Below are 24,882 nucleotides of genomic sequence, written 5' to 3' on the forward strand. Positions count from 1 at the left end.
AGTATTATGATAGAAGTTTATAGAAATTTTTGTCTACATGAAAAAAATTGGAAAGGTACCAAATAAATGCTCTATTCATGTATATAAAGAACCTAGAACAAAGAAATAATTGAAATTAGAGAAGAAAAATTGAAACAAAAATTCCAAAAGATCAGTAAAATGAACAGCTTATTTTTTGGGAAAACAAACAGAATCGATATACCATTGGCTAACGTAGCAAAAAAAGAGGGAGAAAGCCCATATCAATAAAACCAGAGGTGTAAAAGAAAAATTAACAAAAGATATTGTGTAAATAAAAATAATCATCAGAAATTACTACACAGAGCTGTATGACAGCAAATCAGGAAACCCGGAAGAAATGGAAAGAGTCCTGAACACATACAAGATACCAAATTGAGTCAAGAAGACAGAGAAAACCTAAACAAAGCAACATCCTAGACAAGGATTGAATCAGTGATAAAGACCCTCCCAAAAATGTAAAGCCCTGGACCACAGATTCTCCCTGTGGAATTCTTTCAGCTATTTAAAGAAAAGATAATTCCAGTTCTTCAAACAAGTGAAAGGGCAGGAATCATCCCAGACTCCTTCTATGAAGCCTATATTACCTTAATTCCTAAGGCAGAAAAAAATACTCTAGAGAAAGAGAATTATAGATCAATATTCCAGATGGACATAGATGCAAAAATCCCCATCCAAATATTAGCCAATCTAATCCAAAACACATCAGAAAGATCACTCACCTAGACAAATTGGGATTTATCCCTGGTATGCAAGGATGAATCAACATTCTCAAGTAAAGAAATGTGATATATCACATTAACAAACTGATGAACAAAATAAAAAAGATGATCTTAATAGATGCAGAGGAAGCATTTTATAAAATACAACATCATTTTATGAAGAAAGCCTTATGCAAATTGTGTATAGAAAGAACATTCCTATATAAGAATGTTGTTGATATTTTGATGCTGATCACATTGAATCTCTAGAATTATTTTGGTCATATAGAATTTTGATAATATTGAATCTTCTAATCTTGAAAGATTTTCCCATTTTATATATTCTTACTCTTTGTTTAGCATTTTGTAATTTTCTTCTTAGAGATTTTTGGCATCCTTAGTTAAATTCAATCCAATAATTTATTTTTTGTGTCTGTTATGCATGAGATTAATCTTATGAGTAGTTTCTCATCCATGGTATTGTGTTTGTATTTTTAAGAAATGTTATCTTGCTGACCACAAACATTATTTTTTAAGATTTATTTATTTTGCTTGAAAGTCACAGTTGCAGAGAGGAGAGGCAGGGAGAGAGAGGGAGGGAGGGAGGGAGAGAGAGAGAGAGAGAGAGAGAGAGAGAGGTTTTCCATCCACTGGTTCACTCCCCAGATGGCCTCAATGGCCAGAGTTGCCTTGATCCAAAGGAAGGAGCCAGGAGCTTCTTCCAGGTCTCCCACATGGGTGCAGGGTCCCAAGGACTTGGGCCATCTTCTACTGCTTTTTCAGGACATAGCAGAGAGCTGGATCAGAAATGGAACAGCAGGGTCTCAAGTGGGGCCAAGAGGGGGTGCCGGCACTGCAGAAAGTGGCTTTACCCGCTTTGCCACAGCACTGGCCCTGGTATTGTGGTTGAATGCAAAGGTTATTGAATTTTGTGTGTTGATTTTATATCCTGCCACTCTACCAAACTCTCAGTGAAGTCTTTTGGATCCTCTATATATAGAACCATGTCATCAAATAGGGGTAGTTTGGATTCCTCTTTGCTAATTTGTTTCAATTTAGTCTCTTTTTATTGCCTAGTGGCTGTGGCTAAAACTAGCAGGACCATGTTAAGTAGCAATGGTGAGAGAGGGGATCCACTGTATGGAGGAGAAAAAAGAAACATTATTCTCTTCAAATCAGCTAATTTGGCCCCTTCTAAACAAGAACTAAAAGGTCAAGAACATGCAAGTCTTCTGGATTTAAATCATTTCAATTTAAATTTAGATCATTTAGATGATCATACAAAGACCCAAGGAACCACATTGTTTGGAAATATGAACATTAGCTATCACTTCGATGGAGCAAAACCAGAACATTTTCCTGAAGCCATATGGTTGTGGTTCAGTATGTTTTTTGAATGACCCAGTTATCTTATATTAAGGGTCAAACTGATAGTTTTGAGACACAAGCACAAAAGCTCTTGTACTTAAAATTGTGACAGTGAGAGAACACTCAATTATCAAGAAGGATTGGATAGGATAGGGTTGTATTTTTGAAAGTTTAACATTGATATCAAGAAACCAGAGTACTGATCTTTTTGAGGGTGGCCAATCCATTTGATGTAAACATGAAGAACTTCTAAAGTAAAACGTCTTGTGCCTTTCATTAAGTGCACAAATTGGAAATAAGTCTGGGAAAGCTCTCCAAAAATACATAGGAGTCCCCCATCCGGAGGATGAGTGCCCTGCCAATAGTGTTAAGAAATTTTCTGATACTATATGTAACTTTATTATTTTAGTAGAATTAGTGTAAAACAATGGCATGACTTTGTATGTAATTTGGGGGTTTGACATTTGTAAAATTCAGGCTTTTATGTATGATGTATCATAATAGAGCTAATTTATCCACTTGCTGATCTTTGCATGATCAAAATACCAGCTTTTTGCTGCTTTGAAATTAGAAGATTTTTTAAAATGTAACTGTTGATATTGGCATTTGTGTATGAAAAGACTCCATAATAGATCTTGTTTCTAAAAATTCAAATACAACTACAATAAATTCTAGTTAGTCAAGTGTTACTGCATAAATATTCTGTAATATGTGTATAAAAGTGATGCTTTTGACTTCATATGAAACACTCCATTTGACTTATTCATTGATGACTACTTAAATTAATAAACATTACATTAAATTTTCATAAAGGGTGAAGCTCTTTGGGAAACATTTGAGTGAACTTATAAGAGTACTAGAGACTCAACCAATTTTCTAGTTAACCATTATTATACATTGCATGGTCACTATCCATTCAGGTAAGTGCCAGCTATATAGTGATTAATAATAATTATTATTAATAATAGCACAAAACTACATTAAATGTACTGGTGGCAGTTATAAGACAATTGAATGTAAGATATTTATATAGGCAATAACAATAAGAAAATAATTATTATTCAGGTTTTGTATATTTTAAGAGAGGGTATGGAATGTAATTCAAGCATCATTTCCAAGTAGTTCTACATTGAATTAGATTTTTGTTGCATTTCTATTGTTTTTATTTATCATGCTAAGATTAAAGGTGCACTGAATTAGCAGAATTCTCAGACAGGTAATCATCTCATTCATATATTTCTTGACTTTTATATTCTCATGGATATTTCATTTCTCCATGTAGTGTTTGAAGTAATTAAAAAACACATGAAAAATCTTACAGACATTTCATTTTAAAGATGTTTATGTTGAGCGGCCCATGAGAGCAGGAGGGGGTGGCGGTGGCGGGAAGGTGCTGCTCTATGGCATAAATTGCAATCAATTAGGGATCGTTTCTCAGAATTGAGTTAGAAGTGGAAGTTCAGAAAAGCGAGGCCACCATTGCTGCTTTGAGCACCTCAGAAGGGCAGAATGGATTTATCAGGAGTGAAAAAGAAGAGCTTGCTAGGAGTCAAAGGAAATAATAAAAAGACTGCTCTGATGAGAAGTCTAAGGACCGCTCTAAAGATAAAAGGGCCACCAAGGAGTCCAGTGAGAAGGACCCCGGCCAGGACCAGGCATGAAAGCGGTGCAGCGCTTCCAGCGGTAGCAGCAGCACCAGGTCTCCTTCCAGCTGCAGCTCCAGCTTGGGCTCCAGCACCAGCAAGGGCTCCAGCTCCACCTCGGCTTCAAGCCACTCCTCAGCTCCAGCTCCAGCAGTTCCTCTGGCTCCTGGAGCGCCTCCTGGCACAGGCACAACAGAAGGCACTTGGGCTCCAAATCCAAACCACCTTAAAGAGATGGAAAGCAAAGGAAAAGACGGAACCCATCCCCTAAACTCACCAAAGTGCACATTGGGAGGCTTACCAGGAACATGACCAAGGACCACATCATGGAGATATTTTCCACCTATGGGAAGATTAAAATGATTGACATGCCTGTCGACAGGATGCACCCATCTGTCCAAAGGCTATGCCTGTGTGGGGTTTGAGGAGGCTGAGAAGGCCCTGAAGCACATGAATGGAGCACAAATTGATGGCCAGGAAATCACTGCTACTGCTGTGCTGGCCTCCTGGCCCAGGCTGCCCCCTTGGGGATTCAGTCCTCCCAGGAGAATGCTTCTGCCACCTCCTATGTGGCACGGGTTATCCCCCACGCATGAGAAGGTCTCCTCCCTGAGGCCAGGTCTCCCATGCACTGGCGATCTTGCTCTCCTGGCCACCGCCATCACAGGAGCAGCTCCAGCTCCAACTCTTCCCAGCGAAACTCATGCCCCTGTAACTTGTATCTCAGCCACCTCAGTTCTGTCGCTTTTCTAGCCAGAAAAGGCTGCGTAGGAAAGGGAATTCCTCATGCAGGCAGGCTTCAGTGTCCACAGTGGAGTCATTTTCTCTGCAGGTTGAGTTCTGGCTGCAGAGTCTTGAGGGTGTGGGGTTGTGCCTGGGAAGATGCCCTCCAGTTTCAGAGCCAGAAAGTTCACCCATTCCTGGTTCCCAAGAGTCCCTTCAGCAGGGACAAGCGAGACTTCTGGTACAATGAAGCTCCACCTGCAGTGACCCTTCCACAGGTGGCCTGGGCCAGGCTGTAGCCTGCTCACACCCTTGCTGGGCACCGCTGTCCTACAGCCAGCTACTGTTGACCCAGAGGGGTGGCCACGAATGGCTCTGTCTCTCCACATACTCCTCACACCCCTCTCCAGGTCCCATCACTCATTGACGTTGGTGAGTGAGCTGAGAGCCCGCTCTGCAGGTTCATCATAGAAACCCCCCATTGGCACCTGCCACTCATGGTGGGCTTGCTGGTTACCTTGGCAATGTGTACATTGCTCTTTTTGGCTTTTATTGTATTGATAGTACTGTACAATAAAAGTACTATCAAATTCCTGTTTTGAGTTTTGTAAGTTTGTAGCATTTTAGATAACTGTTGTGTTAGTGCTTTGTTGTGTATAGTGGGAGAACTGTGTTGAATAAACCTAGGGTTAGAATGCAAAAAAAAAGATGTTTATGTTAATTTTACTATATCTTCTAATTTAATTGGGAAACCAACATTTAGAAATTCCAATTATATAAAAAATTGGTTTGTTACAAATTCATTTACTCTTTTACCACATTGGGGTACACAGTAAAAGAAGGAAAGGTTGTTTCCTTAATTTTTTCTTCTGAATTTTCTTCTTATGCCTTGACCTAATTGATTTGGATTTGAACAAACTGACTTATGCTTATATCCTTGTTTTATTCCCAAGATATTGATTGGAATACAAGTGGTACTTAAATTTGTAAAAATGCCATCAAATCAATAATGGGAATTGATCTGTGTCTTTGTTAAGCCATACCTCCATATCTAATTTTCATCTCTGCTAATTTTGACCACTCAGATATAATTTAACAGATTTTTTCTTCAATATTTTGCTAAAAATATATGTACCTGAAGTTTTCTGGAAAAATGTGTAAAAATCAATTTATATTCTTAGTAGTGACTCACAATGTCTTAACTGATTCCAGTAAACTTCAGGCTTCCATGGGGCTATTATTTATACAGGTCTGAAAAGTCATTAAATCCCATCTTTTATAATCCTCTAAGATTCTGTGGTTTACTGAATAAGATTTGGAGAGCAATACCTTCAAAATCCTTACAATTCACTTGAGAAATGACTTTAACTTGCAATGATTTCAGTGTTCATCTGTGGCTGTTGAAGTCAGATTTTTTATAAGACATTGGAATTATAACTGACTTTATAAAATGATATATATAGGATACTATGACATGAAAGGTGCTTCAAGAATCTACCATATTAGGGTAGTGAGTAAAACCACTGCCTGCAATAGCATTATCCCATATGTGCACTTGTCTATGTTCTGACTGCTCTATTTATGAACCTACTCCCTACTAATGGCTTTGGAAAAGCAGTAGTAGATGGCCAGTTTTGTGGATCCCTTCTAAAATGTGGGCGACTTGGAAGATTGTCTTGGATCCCAGCTTTGATCTGGCCCTGCCTTAATTGTTCCAGTCATCTGGGAGTGAATCAGTGGATAGAAGAACCCTCTATACCTCTCTCTCTCTTTTTGTATAGCTCCAACTTTCAAATAAACAATTTTTATTCTTCGTATTATTTGTTGAACTCTTAACTTAACATAGAGCTAATCAGATGTATATAAAGTCAATTGAAAATATCAGTGAAAAATAAGAGTGGGGATAAGAGAGGGAGGAGGAAATCTGTAGCTGTAATGCTGTATATTTCTGCATACATTCCTACAGACTTACTTCTAAGGGTACAGTTTACAAAATTGTCATGAGACCCCATACCCCATTAGAATTGGTGGTAAAAATGCCATCTTAATTGTTAAAGTGATCATGTTAAGTGTTAAAGTGAACATATAAATAGGATTAAATTTTAAAGAGATCATATAAATAGCATCAAGTGCCTGGTAATAATAATAGACAGAATTAAAAAGGAGCGAATATCCAACATGGGAAGCGGTCCACACAGCAGACTCAGAATGACAATCACCTTGAGTAATATTCTGATCTCAGAATCAGCCCTTAAGGCATTTAGATGTGGCTGAAAAGCCCATGAAAGCATTTCAGGAATGGAAAGCCAAGACAGTGTGGCAGAAAATGTTCTAAATGAAGGATCTCTTTGAGTGATACTCAAGTGGAAAGAAGGGGCCATCAAAGAAGGATGTACTTTTCTCTGAGGGGGGAAAAGAACTTCCACTTTGTTTATGGTCTTGTCTAAATACTGATGGAGTTTGTGGTCACAAAAGTCTTCCATATCCTTGGCAGCTCATTTCAAGAGTCTTGAGTGATCACTGAAAACAGAAGTCACTGTGAACTTACTCCCCATGTAAGACCTCTGCCCTTAATGAGTTATACAATGAGAATTAACTGCAAAGCCTGTTCTCCAACAGTATTTTATATGTTGTATGAGTATGCGGGTGCAAACTGCTGAAATCTTTACTTAGTATAGAGTTGGTCTTCTATATATAAAGTTAATTAAAACTGAATCTTAATGAAAATTGAGATAGGAGAGGGAATAGGAGGTGGGACAAGAGTGGGGGTGGGAGGGTGATTATAGGGGGAAAATTCACTATTTTCCTAAAGTTGTACCTATGAAATTTGCATTCATTAAATAAAAGCTTTAAAAAGGTAGACAAAAAAGCAAACAATTGTTTTCAAAATGGTGATTCAATGCTAAATGAAAAGAGTCTCTGACCCTAACCTTTAGTCAAATAAGGTGCACACGTAAGAAAATGGGCACTTACCGCATAGTGGTATAAGTGATATGATACAATTAGGGAGCACATTAGGTCACAGGATTGACCCCTTAACACAAACTTGGGAGCCAATAAAATGCATCTTGTATAATTAAAGAAAATTAATATGGAGCAATTTTTTGTTGTGTACATTTATGTCACCTAACTATTGGAATGTTTATCAGAGAGCAATGCTGACATTCAGTCAGTTCATATTGAATGGCCTCTATTTTGAGTAGTTGAGCTTATAGTTAGAATGCTTGCTTCTAGCTAATATTTCTCTTTGATTTTTGTGGATTACTTGTTCCAGGATACTGGGGCCACCAAACTCCATGGATACCCTAGTACTTGATAGTAAATGGCATGGTATTTGCTTAAAGTATATGCGCATCCTCCTGACTATCAAATAATCTCTAAAATACCATGAGTAACTTAGGCAATATTAATTATTAGTATTTGTCATACTTCATCTTTTATGTCATAATCATGAGACAGAAAACTTTGTACCTGTTCAATACAGATGCAACCATTGTAGGCCTAACTATATATTACATGTCAATGTAAATATATTTTGAATACATTTTATCTGTATTTGATTAAAGTCATGGATTAAGACTACATATAGATATAGGTAGATATATCTAAGCATCACATATATTTTATTAGTAAATGAATTGTGTTTCTTCTATAAGATCTGATAATATTGATTCTTCCAATCTATAAACATGGCTGATTTTTCCATTTTTATGTCTTCTGCTTTCCTTAATGTTTGTAATTTTCTTCATAGAGGACTATGAGATCCTTTGTTAAATTTATTCCAAGGTGTGTAACTTTTGTAGCTATTGTGAATAGCAATATTTCATTCTCTCTGTCAATTAAATGAACACAATTAAAAGAACTAAGTGAAATTAAAGATTTAAGCAACATGATGAAAACTATCACGTCTAACTCTGATAATTAATACAAAAATGATTGTGTGTCTATGTCTTATAAGCTTTAGATAAGATTTTATGAAGCTAAAATGGTGTAATTTTATTTATTTATTTTTTTGGATGGGCAGAGTTAGACAGAGAGACAGAAAGAAAGGTCTTCCTTCCGATGGTTCACCCCCCAATGGCCACTACGGCCAGTGTGCTGCAGCCAGCACACAGCACTGATCCAAAGCCAGGAGCCAGGTGCAGGGCCCAAAGGTGCAGGGTCCAAGGACTTGGGCCATCCTCCACTGCACTCCTGGGCCACAGCAGAGAACTGGACTGGAAGAGGAGCAACCAGGACAGAATCCAGTGCCCTAATCGGGACTAGAACCCAGGGTGCTGGTGCCACAGGCAGAGAATTAGCCTAGTGAGCTGTGGCACCAGTGTAATTTTATCTTAATCTTCCTTAGAATAATGAGAAATAGGAATTTAAAATTTAATGCTATTCCATGTATGTGTTTCATGATGTTTACCACCAAAAATTCTATGAATCCTTTATGTATCTTTGTGTGTTGAAATGAATTTGGGGAAGAAACAATTGCTAGAAGGTCTTAAAATTAAAAGACAGTAAAAAACAGAAGATACTATATTAACCAAACAATTTATTTGTAACCCTCATCCTAGGATGATTTATGATGTAACTGAAAAATTTGGCAGCACTTAGAACTGAAATGATATTTGAGGTTAGAACTTAGATCCAATGAACTTCACAGAGCATTAAATACCTATGCATCCTTGGAAGAAAACTCTGAAATGATATTTGTATCCTGTTTTTAAAATTCATCAAAACATGAAAGAAATTTCAAAAATAACCTCACAGAAAGTGCTTATGTAAACCACTCTCAAATTTAGGTGGTGCTCAAAATATTTCCAAATCTTGAAACTTTTTCAACAGTTCATGAAAATGACATTATAGTAGCATTTTCACCTTTAAATAGTATCTTCTACTATCAATCATATGTGACTTCATAGAATTTTAATCTGTAGCTGAAATTAAAAACATACAAATGAACCAGAAAACTATAAAGTTTATTTAGGTATAAAATGTGAATTATCCCAGAGTTCATACATACATAGATATTTATGAAGGCCATCATTTACTTCAATCATCCACAAAGAACAGATATTCAAATAAATTAAGTTGCACTGTTAATAACATGTAATATTTAGTTAGGCCTGCAGTGGTTACATCTGTTTTGAATAGATACAGATTTTTTTCATCTTGTCAGTATGTCATGAACAATACAGTTTGAAAAGTATTTACAAAGAATTTACATGGTATTCTACACCATAATATATTTAGAGATTACTTAAAGTATGCAAGAGGATGTGCATAGATCATTTGCAAAAACTCTAATATTTTATGTTGGGTACTTGAGCATGCATGTAATTTGGCATGTATACCAAATGGAAATGTATTTCATAACTAGTATGGTAGCAATCATACTAACCAGAAGCTCAACTACTCAAAGGAGAGGCTAGTCAATGGGTACTGACTGAATATCAGCTTTTCTCTAAGATGGACAGAAGATACCAACAAATATATATGTGTACACAATGTGAAATAGTTCCATATTAATCATCTTGAATCATACAGAAGGCCATTTACTGTCTCCTTGTGGGCAGCCACAGGTAGTCAGTCCCTTTGTTTACACTTAAACATATGAATGGAGACTTCCTGGCACAGATAATTGGGCTAGGGAGATTCCAGGAAGAGGCAGGAAGAACCTAAACCTCTCACAAGAGATAATATAGATAATCAGTCACACCTGAAACCTGCATTTATCACCTAAGTGTTTTATTGTAACCTTAAAAGCATTTTTTGATATGTAAATCTTTTGTGCTCCTTCTTGTAAATAACTGGTCATGTTTAAATACTACTGGATTTGTTCAATAAAGGAGCCTTGATCAGGACTTGTCTTAGCTCCATTCTTTGCCTCCTTGTCCCCCGCATTCCCACTCTCTGTTTCAGGAAAACCCAGTTCATTATGCCGCAGGCCAGCCCACTCCTAAGCTTGGTTTAACTGGGGCCTTCCTGTAACCTATTGTATCATGTCAGGGAGTCTACTATGCAGCATTTACCTATTTTCTTAACTGTGTAGCTTATTAAACTGAAGCTTTGGGTCAGAGATTCTCCTCATTCAGCAATGGATTTTCTTTGATAGCACAGTATCCTTTCCATATTGCTTTATAAAATCAAACATAATTCAAAGGAAGTATAAAATAGCATCTGACTTCAACAGCCTCAGATGACTACTGAAACCACAGCAAGTTAAAGGCATCTTCCAAGTGAATTGTATAGATTTTGAAGGTATTGCCATCCAGATCTTATTCAGTAAACCATAGTATCTCAAAGGGTTTGGAAGATGGAACTTACTGACTCTTTATGCCTGGAAAAACAGGAGCCCTATGAAAGCCTGGAGCCACTAGAGTCAAATAGATAAGGCATCTGAGTGACCAACATCAGCAGAGATGGAAATTAGAGATGGAAACATGATTTAACTGTCACACATCAATGACAGCTTTTGATTTGATGACATTATCAAAAGCTTAACTGAAACCACTATGTTACAGTTTGTAGCCAGGGGAACAAAGCAAGAACATAAGCAAAAGTCAAGTTCTTCAGTAGTCAATTCAATGAGGTCAAGGTATAAGAAGAAAATCCAAGAGAGGGTTTTATGGGAAAGCATACTGTCCACCCTTTATCTTGTGCTTCAATTTTAATAGAAGAGTAATTATATTTTATATTTTATTCATTTCTAAATACTGATATAAGAATGTAAATGGGAAGCATGGTTTTACCATGGCATTTTAAAAAAGAAATGCCAGGAAAAATATTGTAAATTTATTTGTTTTTGACAGGCAGAGTGAACAGTGAGAGAGAGACAGAGAGAAAGGTCTTCCTTTACTGTTGGTTCACCTCCAAAGCCAGGAGCCAGGTGCTTCTCCTGGTCTCCCATGTGGGTGCAGGGCCCAAGGACTTGGGCCATCCTCCACTGCACTCCTGGGCCACAGCAGAGAGCTGGACTGGAAGAGAGGCATCAAGAAATGTATGAATGGCTTGGTTTCTTGACCCAGAAATCAGCTAATTCTATGCAACTTTCAGCTAATCATAATAAAAAAGTACAAAATAAATACAGCAAAAGTTTTTTCAATGGTATGATTTGGCACTTACCCTTATGTCCATGCAGTGAGCATTGAATGAATGATGATAAAACAATTGACAGGACTAGTTACGTATTTCTAACTCTTTAAAAATCCCATTAAAACCTTTCTAAAATGTTTCTTAAGAAATTCTATTGTCCAAGTACAATTGTATCAAATATGTCAAAATGCTGCTATAGAAATCTCAGACTTTATTCTCTATTTGGTAAATGATGGAGCAGAAAATATCATAAATGAAAGTGATATAATTAATACAAATACATAGTTTCCTTGAAAATATTCACAGAGGAATCACTTCTCCAGTGTATTGGGAATGAGATTATAGAGGAAACACTGAGTATGTCATTTCAAACATTAGTTAACATAAATTTTATTGTATGTGAGGCAAATCCCTGTCATTATGTGTCCCCAACACAATGAGAAAATTAGCCGTGTATGCTTTTCAAGAAATTTTCATAGTGCTGGATAGCATCACATCACCACAGAGCAACTATATGCTGTCACCTTGAGCTTGCAGAGTGCACCTGTGAGGTGCTGGTAGGATGACTTTCTTCCTTCCCAATTGTGGACATATACTATGAGTATGTCAGAGTCCAGCTGTACACTGGAGGTTCAAGTTTGCATTGGATGAAAAGAGCATCTTTGCAAATGACTTAAAGACACAGATTTGCATTTACTCCCTAGGATGATGGGGAAGCAAAGAAAAGAGAGCAGGGATTCACTATATTTTAAACTAATTGTTGGGCCCAATAAATCATCTTATAGAATAAACAAATAATTGATTAAAAAAAATCCTGGCAGTTACCATCATCAATTTTCAGAATCTAGCAGTAAAACAGTGTGGTTGGTTTTATTTAATGCTAGGAACCTTAGGAAATACAGGAAGTGGAACACTAGGTCGGTTTGGATGCTGCAGGGCAGCAGTGTCCATCAGAGTTGTAATGGTAAAGGGAAATTTTTGCTTATCACTTTCTCATTTTCTCCCCTGCCTCAGTATCATCCAGTAGAGAAAGTTCTAGCAAAGCCATATATGTGATAACAAAACAGTGGATGTAGAGAGTGTTCAAGTGACACAAAAGCAGTTGTGGATGGCCCATGTTCTTGAGCCCCTGCACACACAAGAGACCTGGAAGAAGCTCCTGGCTCCTGGCTTCAGATCAGTGCAGCTCCAATCCTTTATAGCCAATTGGGGAATGGATCAGTGGATGGAAGACCTCACTCTCCCTCTCTGCCTCCCCTCTCCTTGTATCTCTGATTTTCAAATAAATAAATAAGTCTTTTAAAAAAGATGTCACAATGATGTCGCTCCAATAGAACACTGTATTGTTTTCCTTTCAGATCATTTCAGTCATTCCATCAGCAAAACTAATAGCTACTCTGAAAATTCTAGAATCTGAGGAGAAAAGGAGAAATCTAAGTGGGATTACATAGGGGAGTCATTACTTGTTAATATATTATCAAAATAACATTTTTAAATGAAAAAAATATCCTTTGTGATGCTTCAGATTAATCCCTGCTAAGGATACTTTGGGAAATAGATGTTGACAGTGTAAGTGAAGAGAACTTAGTTCCCACTGTTGTAAGTGTGCCTGGCAGAACCACAATGTCTGTTACCTAGCAAGAGGGCAGGATAAAAGGCCATCATCACGGTATAGCAGGTTAAACCACCATCCATAATCCCAACATCATGAGTGCCAGTTTGACTTCTAGCTACCCCCGCAGCATTTCCTTAAAGGGCCAGGTGTCCGTGCCCCAGCTGAGGCTGAGCAGAGCCGGCTGCGGGGCTGTGGTCACCAGGGGCTGCCATTCAGAGTGTCCTGAGCCAGGGAGAGAGAGGCCAGCTGCTGGGCCCTGGCCACATTGGCTCCAGCCCCACACCCGCCTGAGTGCCAAAGAAGCCAATCCCCGTACAACACCACCGGCGCTGCCCTCCCCGGAGAAGCCCTCAGCCGGAGGCAGGGTGGGGAGGAACCCTCTGTCCCCGCTCGCTGCCCCCTGCCCTGTCGTGTCCTGCCTGCTGTGGTCACCCCTGACCTCCCTGCAGGCTCCCGGTCCAGGTGGGGCCCTGGTTGGGAGGGAGCTGGGGTCCCGGGACAGCCTCTCCCCCTACTAAGTGCCCCCCGTGGCCTCTCCACCTCCCCCCCACCCCCAGAAGTTTCTCTCCGGCCTCTGCTGTCTGAGTTTCCACGACTTCTGGAGTCTGTGGCTGGGAATTGTTGGCCATGATCTGACTTTTAAAAGAGTTTTTTTTTTTTTTAATTTTTATTTATTTATTTATTTTTTTGACAGGCAGAGTGGACAGTGAGAGAGAGAGACAGAGAGAAAGGTCTTCCTTTGCCATTGGTTCACCCTCCAATGGCCGCCGCGGCTGGTGCACTGCGGCTGGCACACCACGCTGACATGATCTGACTTTTTAAAGTGATTGATTGAAAGTGGTAATTGAGAGAAAGAGAGAGAGAAACAGACAGAGACAGAGAGAGAGGTCTTCCACCCGCTGGGTCACTCCCTAGATGGCCGCGCAGATCAGGAGCCAGGAGCTCCATCCGGTCTCCCACGCAGGCATAGGGGCCCAAGGACCCGGGCCATCCTACACTGTTCTGCCAGGCAACAGCAGAGCTGGATCGGAAAGGGAGCAGCTGAGACTCGAACCCGCACCCACGTGGGATGCGGCCCTGCAGGCTCCTGGAGCCATTGCCTCTTTAATCAAACCTCCACTCGCCCTGCGCTCTGCTCTGGGCCCGCGTTTGGTCCGGGCGCTGTTCGAACCCCGGGCCCTGAGTGCGGCCCGGAGGCTCCACCCAGTTCGTGGATTCTGCCCCTCGAGGGTTTCAGGCCGCGGAGTTGGGGGCCGCCCGCGCCTCCCCCTCTAGGAGATGCTCGCGGTCTCCCTAGCGAATGTGCAGCGCAGCGCGGGTGAGGCACTGCGCTGGGGTCCTCGCCCTGCCCGGCCCTGCAGCTGGGCTGCGGCCTCCACGGGAGGAAAATGTGCCGAGGGAGGAGGTGGGCAGCGGCCTCCGCCTTTCTCCCCTTCCTCTCCCACCCACCGTGTCCTCTTCCCGCCCCGGCCCTGCCTCCCCAGGCCAGCAAAGCCCTGGGGTCATCATGCGCAGCGACCTCGAGGCTCAGAGGCAAATGATGGCGGGGGGCCGGGCCTCCTCAATGGGTCGCAGGCACCAGCGGGGCCAGGTGCGGGGCTAGGTGCTGGCCAGGCGCCTCCTCCCTCTCAGGCCTCCACTGCCTGCTGGGCCCCCGGGCGAACTCTGGAGCCCCGGGCCCGAGAGGGAGGAGGTGCCCGTCCTGGGGGAGACGCGTCCTGGGGTGGGCATTGGAGTAGGGGGCGCCCTCCGGCCCCCAGCCCCTCCCCCCAAGCCCCGTGGCCACGCCAGAGCACCTGGGGTCCCCTGAGGTCCTTCCCTGCAGGCCGGGCGCACCCTTGGCGCCCCATGGGTGCACGGCCTTCCCAGCGCCCGCGGCCTGGGGCCCTGGACCCTCCTCCCTGCATGAAGGGCACTCCCTCCCGGGCTGCAGCCCTGGCCCTTGGGCTCCAGGAAGGGGCCCTGGGAGGTGGTGGGAGGGGTCTCGCTGCTCAGTGGGCCCTGTGTGCCAGGCCTGGCACAGGAGCTGAGGAGCAGGAGGCGGGGCTGGGAGCAGCTGCTCCTCCCGGGGCAGGGGCGGGGGCGGGGGTCTGCTCCCAATCAGAGCTGTGGCTGCCCCTGCAGCAGGGTGCCATGGGTGGCCACTCGTCTGAGCTCCCATCGCAGCTGCCCTCTCCATCTCTCTTCCTCTCCCCCTCCAGCTCCAATGGTCCCAGTCCATGGGGGTCCTGCGCTCCAAGCCCGCGGCGGGCGGGGGTAGGGTCAGCGGCCCCCAGGTGCCCAGCAAGGCCGGCGAGGACGCGGTAAAGTGGCAGCTGGGCTAGGACATGACAGCCAAGATGTGGTGGATGGTGAGTGGGCGCCGGGCCCACGTGGGCCAGCGTCATGGCCCCGGGGCTGTGTGGCCAGCTCGGCTGGGCCCCTGTGGCCTGAGGGTGTGGGGGTGTGGGTCTGTGGGCAGGTGGCCCCGGGGGTTCCAGGCAGGGCCTGGGGTGGACGCGTAGGGCAGGGATGGGGCAGCTCTGCTAAGCTTGGGCGCCCTTCTGGAAGCTTCTAGAGGGCCAGGCCACAGCCCTTGGGGCTGTGACCCCCGCCAATGGGGAAGGGAGAGATTCCAGGCCCGACTTGGGGTGGGAAGAAGCCCGGAGCCTCTACCTGGGGATTCAGAGCCGGAGGCCCAGGGCCCGGTCTCCTCCCACTCTGGGAAGCGGCCTGGGTCTCATGGCCGTGGCACCAGGGCCCTGTCCCCTGCAGCTGCCGGGCGGGGGTGGGGGGTCTCCGGTCCCTGGTGCTGAGTTCAGGGTCAGCTTCAGCTTTCGGTCTCCCCTTGGCCAGCATTTATCATGCACCTACTGTATCCCGGCCCCATCTCAGGTGCTCAAGAGAAGGACAGGTGGGGGTGGCCGGGGGCAGGGGCCCGTGTGGGCCTGGGTAGCCTCAGAGTTAAGACCTGGCAGTTGATGAAATGGGCAGAGAGAAAAGGGGGCTGAGGGCAGGGCCTGGGTAAAGGCCCTGGGCCAGCATGGAGCCAGGAGGCCAGTGCAGCTGGAGTAGAGTTGGGGGGTGCCCACAGCAGAGGCCCAGGCTCCCGTTCAGGGGGGTTATGCCTCCCCCAGGGAGCCCGGGAGGCACATTGTCAGCGGGGGGCATTTCCTGCAGAGGTGCGGCCTGGGGGCACCTGTGTGCCTACCCCTCCCCAGCCCTCGGCAGGAGCCTGGAGCTGCATCACCCCGCCACCAGACCCCCAGCACAGTGCGGTGTGTGGCTGCCCTGGTACCTGGCTTCGCTGTGCAGGGCTGAGGTCCCTGTCTCTGGAAGCATCGGAGGCCAGCGGGGCCGAGGCCTCTACAGGAGCAGTGTCTACACTGGGCTGGCTGGGTCCAGGTGGGAAAACTGGAACTGCTGGCGGCGTGGCCGTGAGAACTTCTTCCGTGGCTTTGTCCCTTCCGTGGGGTGGGGGAGTCCCATGAAGGAGGCAAGAGCGAGGATGTGCGGGGCCAGGACAGGCACCGGCCGCCGCCAGCCTCAGTCTCCCCTGCCCACTGCCAGGCTGCTGCCCAGGCTGGAACTGTGGGCCAGGCACACAGGGGCAGCCATGGTCGGACCCCGGGAGGCTCTGCCGTGAATCAGCAGTCAGGCAGGGGGCTCATGGGCACCGGGCTGGCACTGAGGAGGGGGCACTGGCTGAGGGTCTGGGGTCTGGGGGCTGAGGTCAGGGCCATTTAAGAAATGAAAACAGTGCTATTCTTTACAGGGCTCATAGAACTCACCAAGATATTAAGGTTTTGTGAAATTCTTATGAATAAAAGTTTGACTCCAAAGAGACAACTAACAGAATGGGAGAAAATATTTCCAAACTATGTAACTGATAAAGAAATGCAACAACAACCACAAAATAAACAATCCACTTAAAAAATGGTTCAAGGCTGGCGCCGCGGCTCAATAGGCTAATCCTCCACCTGCGGCACCGGCACACCGGGTTCTAGTCCTGGTCAGGGCGCCGGATTCTGTCCCTGTCGCTTCTCTTCCAGGCCAGCTCTCTGCTGTGGCCCGGGAGTACAGTGGAGGATGGCCCAAGTGCTTGGGCCCTGCACCCACATGGGAGACCAGGAGAAGCACCTCGCTCCTGACTTCAGATCAGTGCAGTGCACTGGCCACAGCGGCCATTGGGGGGGTGAACCAACGGTAAAGGAAGACCTTTCTCTCTGTCTCTCTCTCTCTCACTGTCCACTCTGCCTGTCAAATAAATAAATAAATAAATAGAAATGGTTCAAAGGATTCAAACAGATTTTTTATCAAGAGATGAAATTCAAATTGCCAACAGACACATGAATAAAGGATTATGATCACTAGCCATCAGGGAACTTAAAATAAAAACCACACTGAGGTTTTTACCTCACCCCAGTTAGAACAGCTTCATAGAGCAACCAAAAAACAATAGATGCTGGTGGAGATTGTGGGGGGAGTACCCTAATACACTGTTGGTGGAAAACAGTATGGAGATTCCTCATATGACAGGAAGCAGGAAGGAGGATAGGGTGGGAAGTAGCACTATGCTCCTAAATCTGTATTTATGAAATACATGAAATTATTTACCTTATATAACTAGAAAATTATTTAAAAATTGACTCCAGAGTTAAAAATCTGCTATATTTTTTTGAAATCCAACTTTTAAAAACACAAATATAAGATGAAATAGGAAAATTCCTATATAATTTAATAAGTTGAACAAATTTTTGGAAATCCAAACCAACCGATCAAGAAAAATGTTCCACAAGGAAAAATCTGGGCCCAGACTTATGGAACATTATACACTTCTAAGAGAAAAATAAATAAATAAATAAATAAATAGATAGATAGATAGATAGATAGATAGAAAAACACTGAATTTCCCTGACTTGTTCCAAGTGGACATACACAGAATGTTTTTGAATCTGTTTTGGGAAGCTAGTGTTACACATATGATGCAAATGAGACCAGGGTATTCATAAACTGTGGTACATATATCTGAGCAAAATATGATTATATGAGTTCAATCATATAGGAAAGCATAATAGATCAATAACAAATGAGCTACACTAAAAACTGAAGATTTTTAGCATTCTCAAACAAACCCTATAAATCATCCAGGTAGGTGAAAAATACGAGGAAATTACATGACCACTTAAATAATAAAAAGCATTTGATAAAATTCAATATCCAATCAGAAAGTAAATCAATTTATAGCAGAACAGGAAAACACAGTGACTTCCTTCATGTGATCAAGATAGTCTAAAATGGAGCACAGCACACTACTTAATACAGGGCCAGTGAAAGCTTTCTCCTGGGAACAGACCCAGACGTGACTGCCTTCTCTCCCCATCTCTTCAGCACTGTACTGGAGGAGTGGTCAGGAAATTAACAAAAAAGAAACATAAAGTTTGAATATCAACTTTTAAGCAATAAAACTCAATATATGTGGAAGACACCATTATATGGCGAGATAATCCACTCTAACCTCAAGCCAAATACAACCAGTAAGTGAATTTAGCAAGACTACCAGGGAGACATTCATTATAAGTCACAGCAAGAAACAAACAGAAAACATTAAAGGACAAAAGGCAAACTAGCAAACACGTATCTACAAGAGGAATTTAAATTATGTAATATCTTCAACATTATTCAAATGCATATTAAACACACAGGTATGCACACTAGCAACACAACAGAGAAATGACTCCACAACATGGAGAAGGCAAAGGCCCAGAAGTCAATGAAGTGCCAGTAGGTCAGGAAATTCTCTCACCCAAGTGAGTGCGGCTTCAGATCACCAGGGCTGCACAGGAACATGGAGGTGAACCCGCCGCTGGGGAATCCAGCAGTAGAGGCTGTGGCTGCGGACCCCAGCCCAGTTCCTCACTCCCCTCACCTGGCAACAGTCCCCCACACCCACTATGCCAGGGAGCATACTGATTAGCTACTGCTTTATGACATCATCCATGCCCACCCGCTTTGCAAAACTGTCCAACCAGGCACCCTTCGGGGGAGGGGCAACCACGTGATATCGTGAGATTGTCATATTACAGTCTCTTCCAGGCTGCACTGGGCAAAGTGTCCCTGTGGTGGCTCAGCTTTCTCCCCTCTGCAAAGAGGGAGCTGGAGACTTGAGAAGCAGGAAATGTGGAGAGCTTAGGGCCCAGTGTCTGAGAAGGGGGAGGTGGAATGGGTGGATCCTGCTAGGACTGACTGTCCTGGTCCCTCAACTTGGACTCGCCCATGGGGAGCTCCTGAATTCTGCAGACTCCACCAGGTGAGGGCTGGGCTGGCTCCAGAATATGGGTGACATACCCTGTCCCTGTCCCCACCAGGGAGGCAACAGGTGATGGCCTAAGTATGTGGGTTCCCACCACTCATGTGGGAGACCAGCATGGAGTTCCTACCCTCAACTTGGCTGAGCCCTGGCTTTGCAGACATTTGGGGAATGACCCAGTAAATGGACGATCTCTCCTTGTTCTCTGTCACTCTGCCTTTCAAATATATAAATCTTTAAAAAGTCTAGGAAGAATTTCCTCACCAACCATCACTTGTCCAATAGCAATGGCCGGAAGTATGTTCTGAATGAGACATTAACAAACTACCATCAAAGCCATGGGTACATGGCAGGGCTGCTTGGGGCAGACAGTTCTATAACATTTTAGGAGGAATGCTCCCTCTGGACTAAACACTCAGAGATATGCTCTGCACCCTTCCCTCCCTGCCCTTGCAGTACCCTTCAGTAATGGCTAAATGCCCCTGCCCCAGGATACTGCTTTCAAAACTGTCTGTGGCCACAGAGAAGAGTTGGCCTGGGGAGTGGTCACTGAGGAGAGAGGAAAGGCTGGGAACCTCAGGGACTGCTTTCCCTGGCCTGGAGTCCCTGCTCCTATGTCACAGGTCTGCAGCAGAGCATGCCTGTCACCTCCCCCAGCCTTCGATACCTCTGTTAGTATTGCCCACAACTATGTTAGACTTGGGGATCACAATGGGCTGTCCAGTATCTCAAGTCAAACTCCTAGGTTTGCTACAAAGTCAACTCCTCAGTGCATCCATCCCAGGCCATGAGTTTGGGAAGAAAGCCCCCAGCTGGTCAGAGGCTTCTGACCTGACCTGTGTTTGGTGGGGGGTGGCCTGTCCCCATCTGTGAGTGGGACCTGTTCTCTCAGCTGCAGCTCTACCAGCCCAATCCTTGGTGTCTGGAAGGATTCACCAATTAGCCTCTGCAGTGTGTGTGTGCGTAGTGGGGGGGTGGTCAGGTGGCTGCTGTCCCCATTAAAATGTAGTAGTGGAAACACTGTCCCCAGGCACTTCTGGGTGAGTTCTGGGCTTGCTCTGCCCTCTTCTCCAAGGACTCATCCAGGATGTACCACTTTTCCATGGGCCCCTCTGACTTTTTCTTTTTTAAAAGATTTTATTCATTTTTTGAGAGGTAGAGCCACAGACAGAGAGAGGTAGACAGAGGAGATCTTCCATCTGCTGGTTCACTCCCCAAATGGCTGCAGTGGCTGGAGCTGTGCCCATCCAAAGCCAGGAGCCAGGAGTTTCATTCAGGCCTCTCATGGGGGTGCTGGGGCCCAAGCACTTGGGCCATCTTCCACTGTTTTCCCAGGCTATAGCAGAGAGCCACATAGGAGAGGGGCAGCTGGGACTTGGACTGGCACCCATACGCAATGCTGGTGCCACAGATGGAGAGTTAGCCTGCTATGCCACAGTGCCAGCTCCCTAACTTTTTTTTATGGGGGGTGAGGGTATGGGTATCATAAGGCTTCAGGCTCTGCCTGTGTGTTAAGGGAAGGTAACCATAGAGGGCCAAAGGAGCTACACCCTAGAATCCCAAGGTTCTGTGCCTGTTCCTATCTCTCTTCTTCTTCTCAGGTAGTTTTATTCTCTTTCTGGTTGTGAAACATGCGTCTGTCATCTAAAGATTGTGAGTCTTGCATTAGCTGCACACACACTTTTATCTAGGGCTGGCTGGTTCGAGTGTTTTGCATTCTTCTCCTGCAGTCTCCATGCTGCCTCAGGGAGTACTGGCCTGTGGTCATTACAACTTGTTACCACTGGGGACTCACCCACAGTATTAGATAAGTACATCTCTAAAGCCATTTAAAATAATTTCTGTGTTTGGAAATGAAGAGGTTGCCATTACTGATTTGACTACATGCCTGTTTAAATGACTAACTCTGGGGCCAGCGCTGTGCCGCAGTGGGTTAAAGCCCCAGCCTGAAGTGCAGGCATCCCATATGGGTGCCAGTTCCAGTCTCGGCTGCTCCTCTTCTGATCCAGCTCTCTGCTATGTCCTAAGAAAGCAGTAGAAGATGGCCCAACTCCTTGGCCCCCTGCACCCGCATGGGAGACCCAGAAGAAGCTCCTGGCTCCTGACTTTGGATGAGCTTAGCTCTGGCTGTTGCAGTCATTTGGGGAGTGAACCAGCAGAATGGAAGATCGATCAATCTCTCTCTCTCCCTCCTTCCTTCCCTCCCTCCCTCACTCTCCCTCCCTCTCTCAACTTTCAACTAAGTAAAATAAATGCTTAAAAAAATGACTAACTCCACCTTGACTTAATTACTGATTTCCCGGTTGGAAGTTAATATGTAATTTTCAAACTAACCCTTTTTTCTTCAATGCTAAAACATTGCTGCCTGGCTTGTGCATAAAACTCCCTTGAGTGACCTGCCCAGTTCCCTACTTATTTACCAAGGCATCCCTGATACCAGCACTTCTGGCACTTGGATTGCAATAGGTCTTCTAAGTGTTCAAGAATTTTTACACCATTTATTAAGTTTATTAGTTTATTATAATAATTCTTATTAGTATAGATTTTTAGAAAGCTTTTTATTTAATAAATATAAATTTCATAGGTACAACTTCTGTAATTTAACAATTCTTCCCTCCATTCCCACCTTCCCACTCCCAAACTGCCCCACCTCCTACTCCCTCTCCCATCCCATTCTTCATTAATATTCATTTTTAATTATCTTTATATACAGAGCTCAACTCTATACTAAGAAAATACTTCAACAGTTTGCACCCACACAGACACAGAAAGTATAAAGTACTGTTTGAAGACAAGTTTTACTGTTAATTGCAGTAGGTTAAGCATGTGATGTTGGCATTTCACATCAGAGTACAGTTGGAGTCCCAGCTGCTCCACTTCTAATCCAGCTTCCTGTTAGTGTACCTGAGAAGGCAGAGGAAGAGGTTTCAACTGCTAGAGCCACTACCACTCATGTGGGAGACTCAGATGGAATTCTGGTCCCCAGCTTCATCCTGATCAGACTGGGCTATTCTGGCCATTTTGGAAGTGAAACAATAAATGGAATTTCTGTATCTTCTCCCTGCCAACTGCCAGTATAATTGCTGTTCACATAAATAGATTTTTAAAAAATATTTTGTATTCTATGTACCATTTTTGCATAATATGCATTTTCCATGACATTTTTGAGAACTGTTTACATGTATGGATTTTAAAATTTGTTGTATAAAGAAAAGATCCTTTAATTCAATTCTCCACAAGTTTTTGAAAACAAGTCATATATTTTTATTATTTTCTATAAATAATATATTTGCATTTCTTGCCAAAACATTGATTGTATTTCCTTCCTCATTTTGTCCCTAATGATATCACTGTAGTTTGATTTTCATTTCTTATCTGCACAACTGTATTCTGTCTTGCAATTTCTTCTCATTTCAGTCTATCCTATGTGAAGTGATTAGATCAAACTTCTTGGAGAACAGTTTTTATGTTGTTACTCTCATGTACAAAAGTGGTTAAGAAAACAAAATATTCATATTTCATGAAGAATAAAATGCAAATCTTTAGTCAGATGATTATGGATATCATAAATCCAATGGCCTGTTAACATTGTTTTGACAGGCAGAGTGGACAGTGAGAGAGACAAAGATCTTCCTTTTCCATTGGTTCACCCCCCAATGACCACTGTGGCCTGTGTACCGTGCTGATCTGAAGCCAGGAACCAGGTGCTTCTCCTTGTCTCCCATGTGGGTGCAGGGCCCAAGGACTTGGGCCACCCTCCACTGCACTCCTGGGCCACAGCAGAGAGCTGGCCTGGAAGAGGGGCAACTGGGACAGAATCCAGCATCCCAACCAGGACTAGAACCCAGAGTGCTGGCACCGCAGGCAGAGGATTAGCCTATTGTTTATTTGAAGGCAGAGTGACAGGGAGGGAGATAAATGGAAGGAAGGAGAGAGGAAAGGAAGGGGAGGGAGAGAGGTAGAGGAAAAGGAGAGAGAGCGTGAGTGCAACCTGGGGTTGGGGGTGGTTCATCTGATGATTCACTCACTGAATGCCCAGAACAGGTGGGGTTGGGTCAGGCTGAAGTAAGGAACCAGGAATTCCATCCAGATCTCCCACATGGGTGTTAGAGACCTAAGTACTTGGGCCATCATCTGGTGCCACCCATGCACATTAATAGGAAGCTGGGTCAGAAGCAGAAGCAGGGTTCAGTCCCAGGCATTCTGATATGTGTTGTAGGCATCCCAAGTGGTAGCTTAACCCACTGCACCATAATGCAATCACTGGCATTTTATTTGACATTTCTTTGATAGTTATATTTCTCTGGCATTTTGAATTGTTTTCCCTAGCTGGTACTGTGATACAATAGGTTAATCTCTCACCAGTGATGCTGGCATCCCATATGAGCACCATCTTGAGTCTCAGGTGCTACATTTCCCATCCAGCTTCCTGCTAATGCATCTGGAAAGAAGCAGATGATCCAAGTCATTGAGTCCCTGCCATCCACATGGAAAACCTGGATGGAGTTCCAGCTCCTGGGTCTGGCCTGACCCAGCCCCAGCCAATGTGACCATTTGGAGAGTAAGCCAGCAGATGGGAGATGGATCTCTCCCCCTCACTCTGCATTTCAAATAAGTAAATCTTTAAGAAATAAATTTATTTTTAAATATTTTTCTCCTTAGCATCTAGAATAGCATTCTCCCTTGGTGCTAGTGCTATCTGTTCACTTGTCTTTCTCAGTCTCTTAATGGAGCACAACACATCTCCCAAATGTTGACATCCTGTCACAGATGTTGGTCTCTTCTATTCTCTATATTTCAGACTCTTGAGCACCTAAATAACTCTCATGCATAACCTTGCCTATACATGCCTGAGGGCTCCAAAATCTTAGATTTCAGGTCTGACTTAACTTTCATTTTCAAATGACTGATGAAAAAGCATGTCTGGAAGACAGCATTTAGCCTGTGGTTAAAATGCCGATGTCTCACAATGGAGTTAATGGGTGTGATTCCCAGTTCTGGCCTCTGAGAGGCAGCAGTGTGATAGCTCAAATGATTGGGTTCACTGCTCCTCAACCATCTCTGGACATTGTGGACATTTGAGCAGTGAACCAGAGGGTGAATACCCCTTCTCTTTCTGTCTTTTTGCCTCTCAAATTAAAACACAAACCAAACCAAAACAAAAAAACCTATGTCTATGTCTTCCAACAAAATGACCGACTTAATGGCTAAAAGCAGTTTCATTGTTAAATTCAGCAAAAATAATTCTTGGTTGTAAATGATATTTGAATAATGAACAATTGTAAATCAAACTTATGTAATGGATTGGGAAGAGAGAAAGATGTGGACAATGATTTTTTTTTTTTGACAGGCAGAGTGGACAGTGAAAGAGAGAGAAACAGAGAGAAAGGTCTTCCTTTGCCGTTGGTTCACCCTCCAATGGCCGCTGTGGCTGGCGCATTG

At 43.7% G+C, this 24,882-nt stretch overlaps 1 pseudogene; it reads left to right on the forward strand.

Annotated features, from left to right (window-relative positions):
- Positions 1-3,545: 3,545 nt before the first annotated feature.
- Positions 3,546-4,752, forward strand: LOC149119276 (uncharacterized; annotated as a pseudogene).
- Positions 4,753-24,882: the final 20,130 nt, after the last annotated feature.

Source organism: Oryctolagus cuniculus, chromosome Y (assembly GCF_051225735.1).
Source record: "Oryctolagus cuniculus isolate XC-2025 breed Fujian yellow rabbit chromosome Y, ASM5122573v1, whole genome shotgun sequence".
NCBI lineage: Eukaryota > Metazoa > Chordata > Mammalia > Lagomorpha > Leporidae > Oryctolagus > Oryctolagus cuniculus.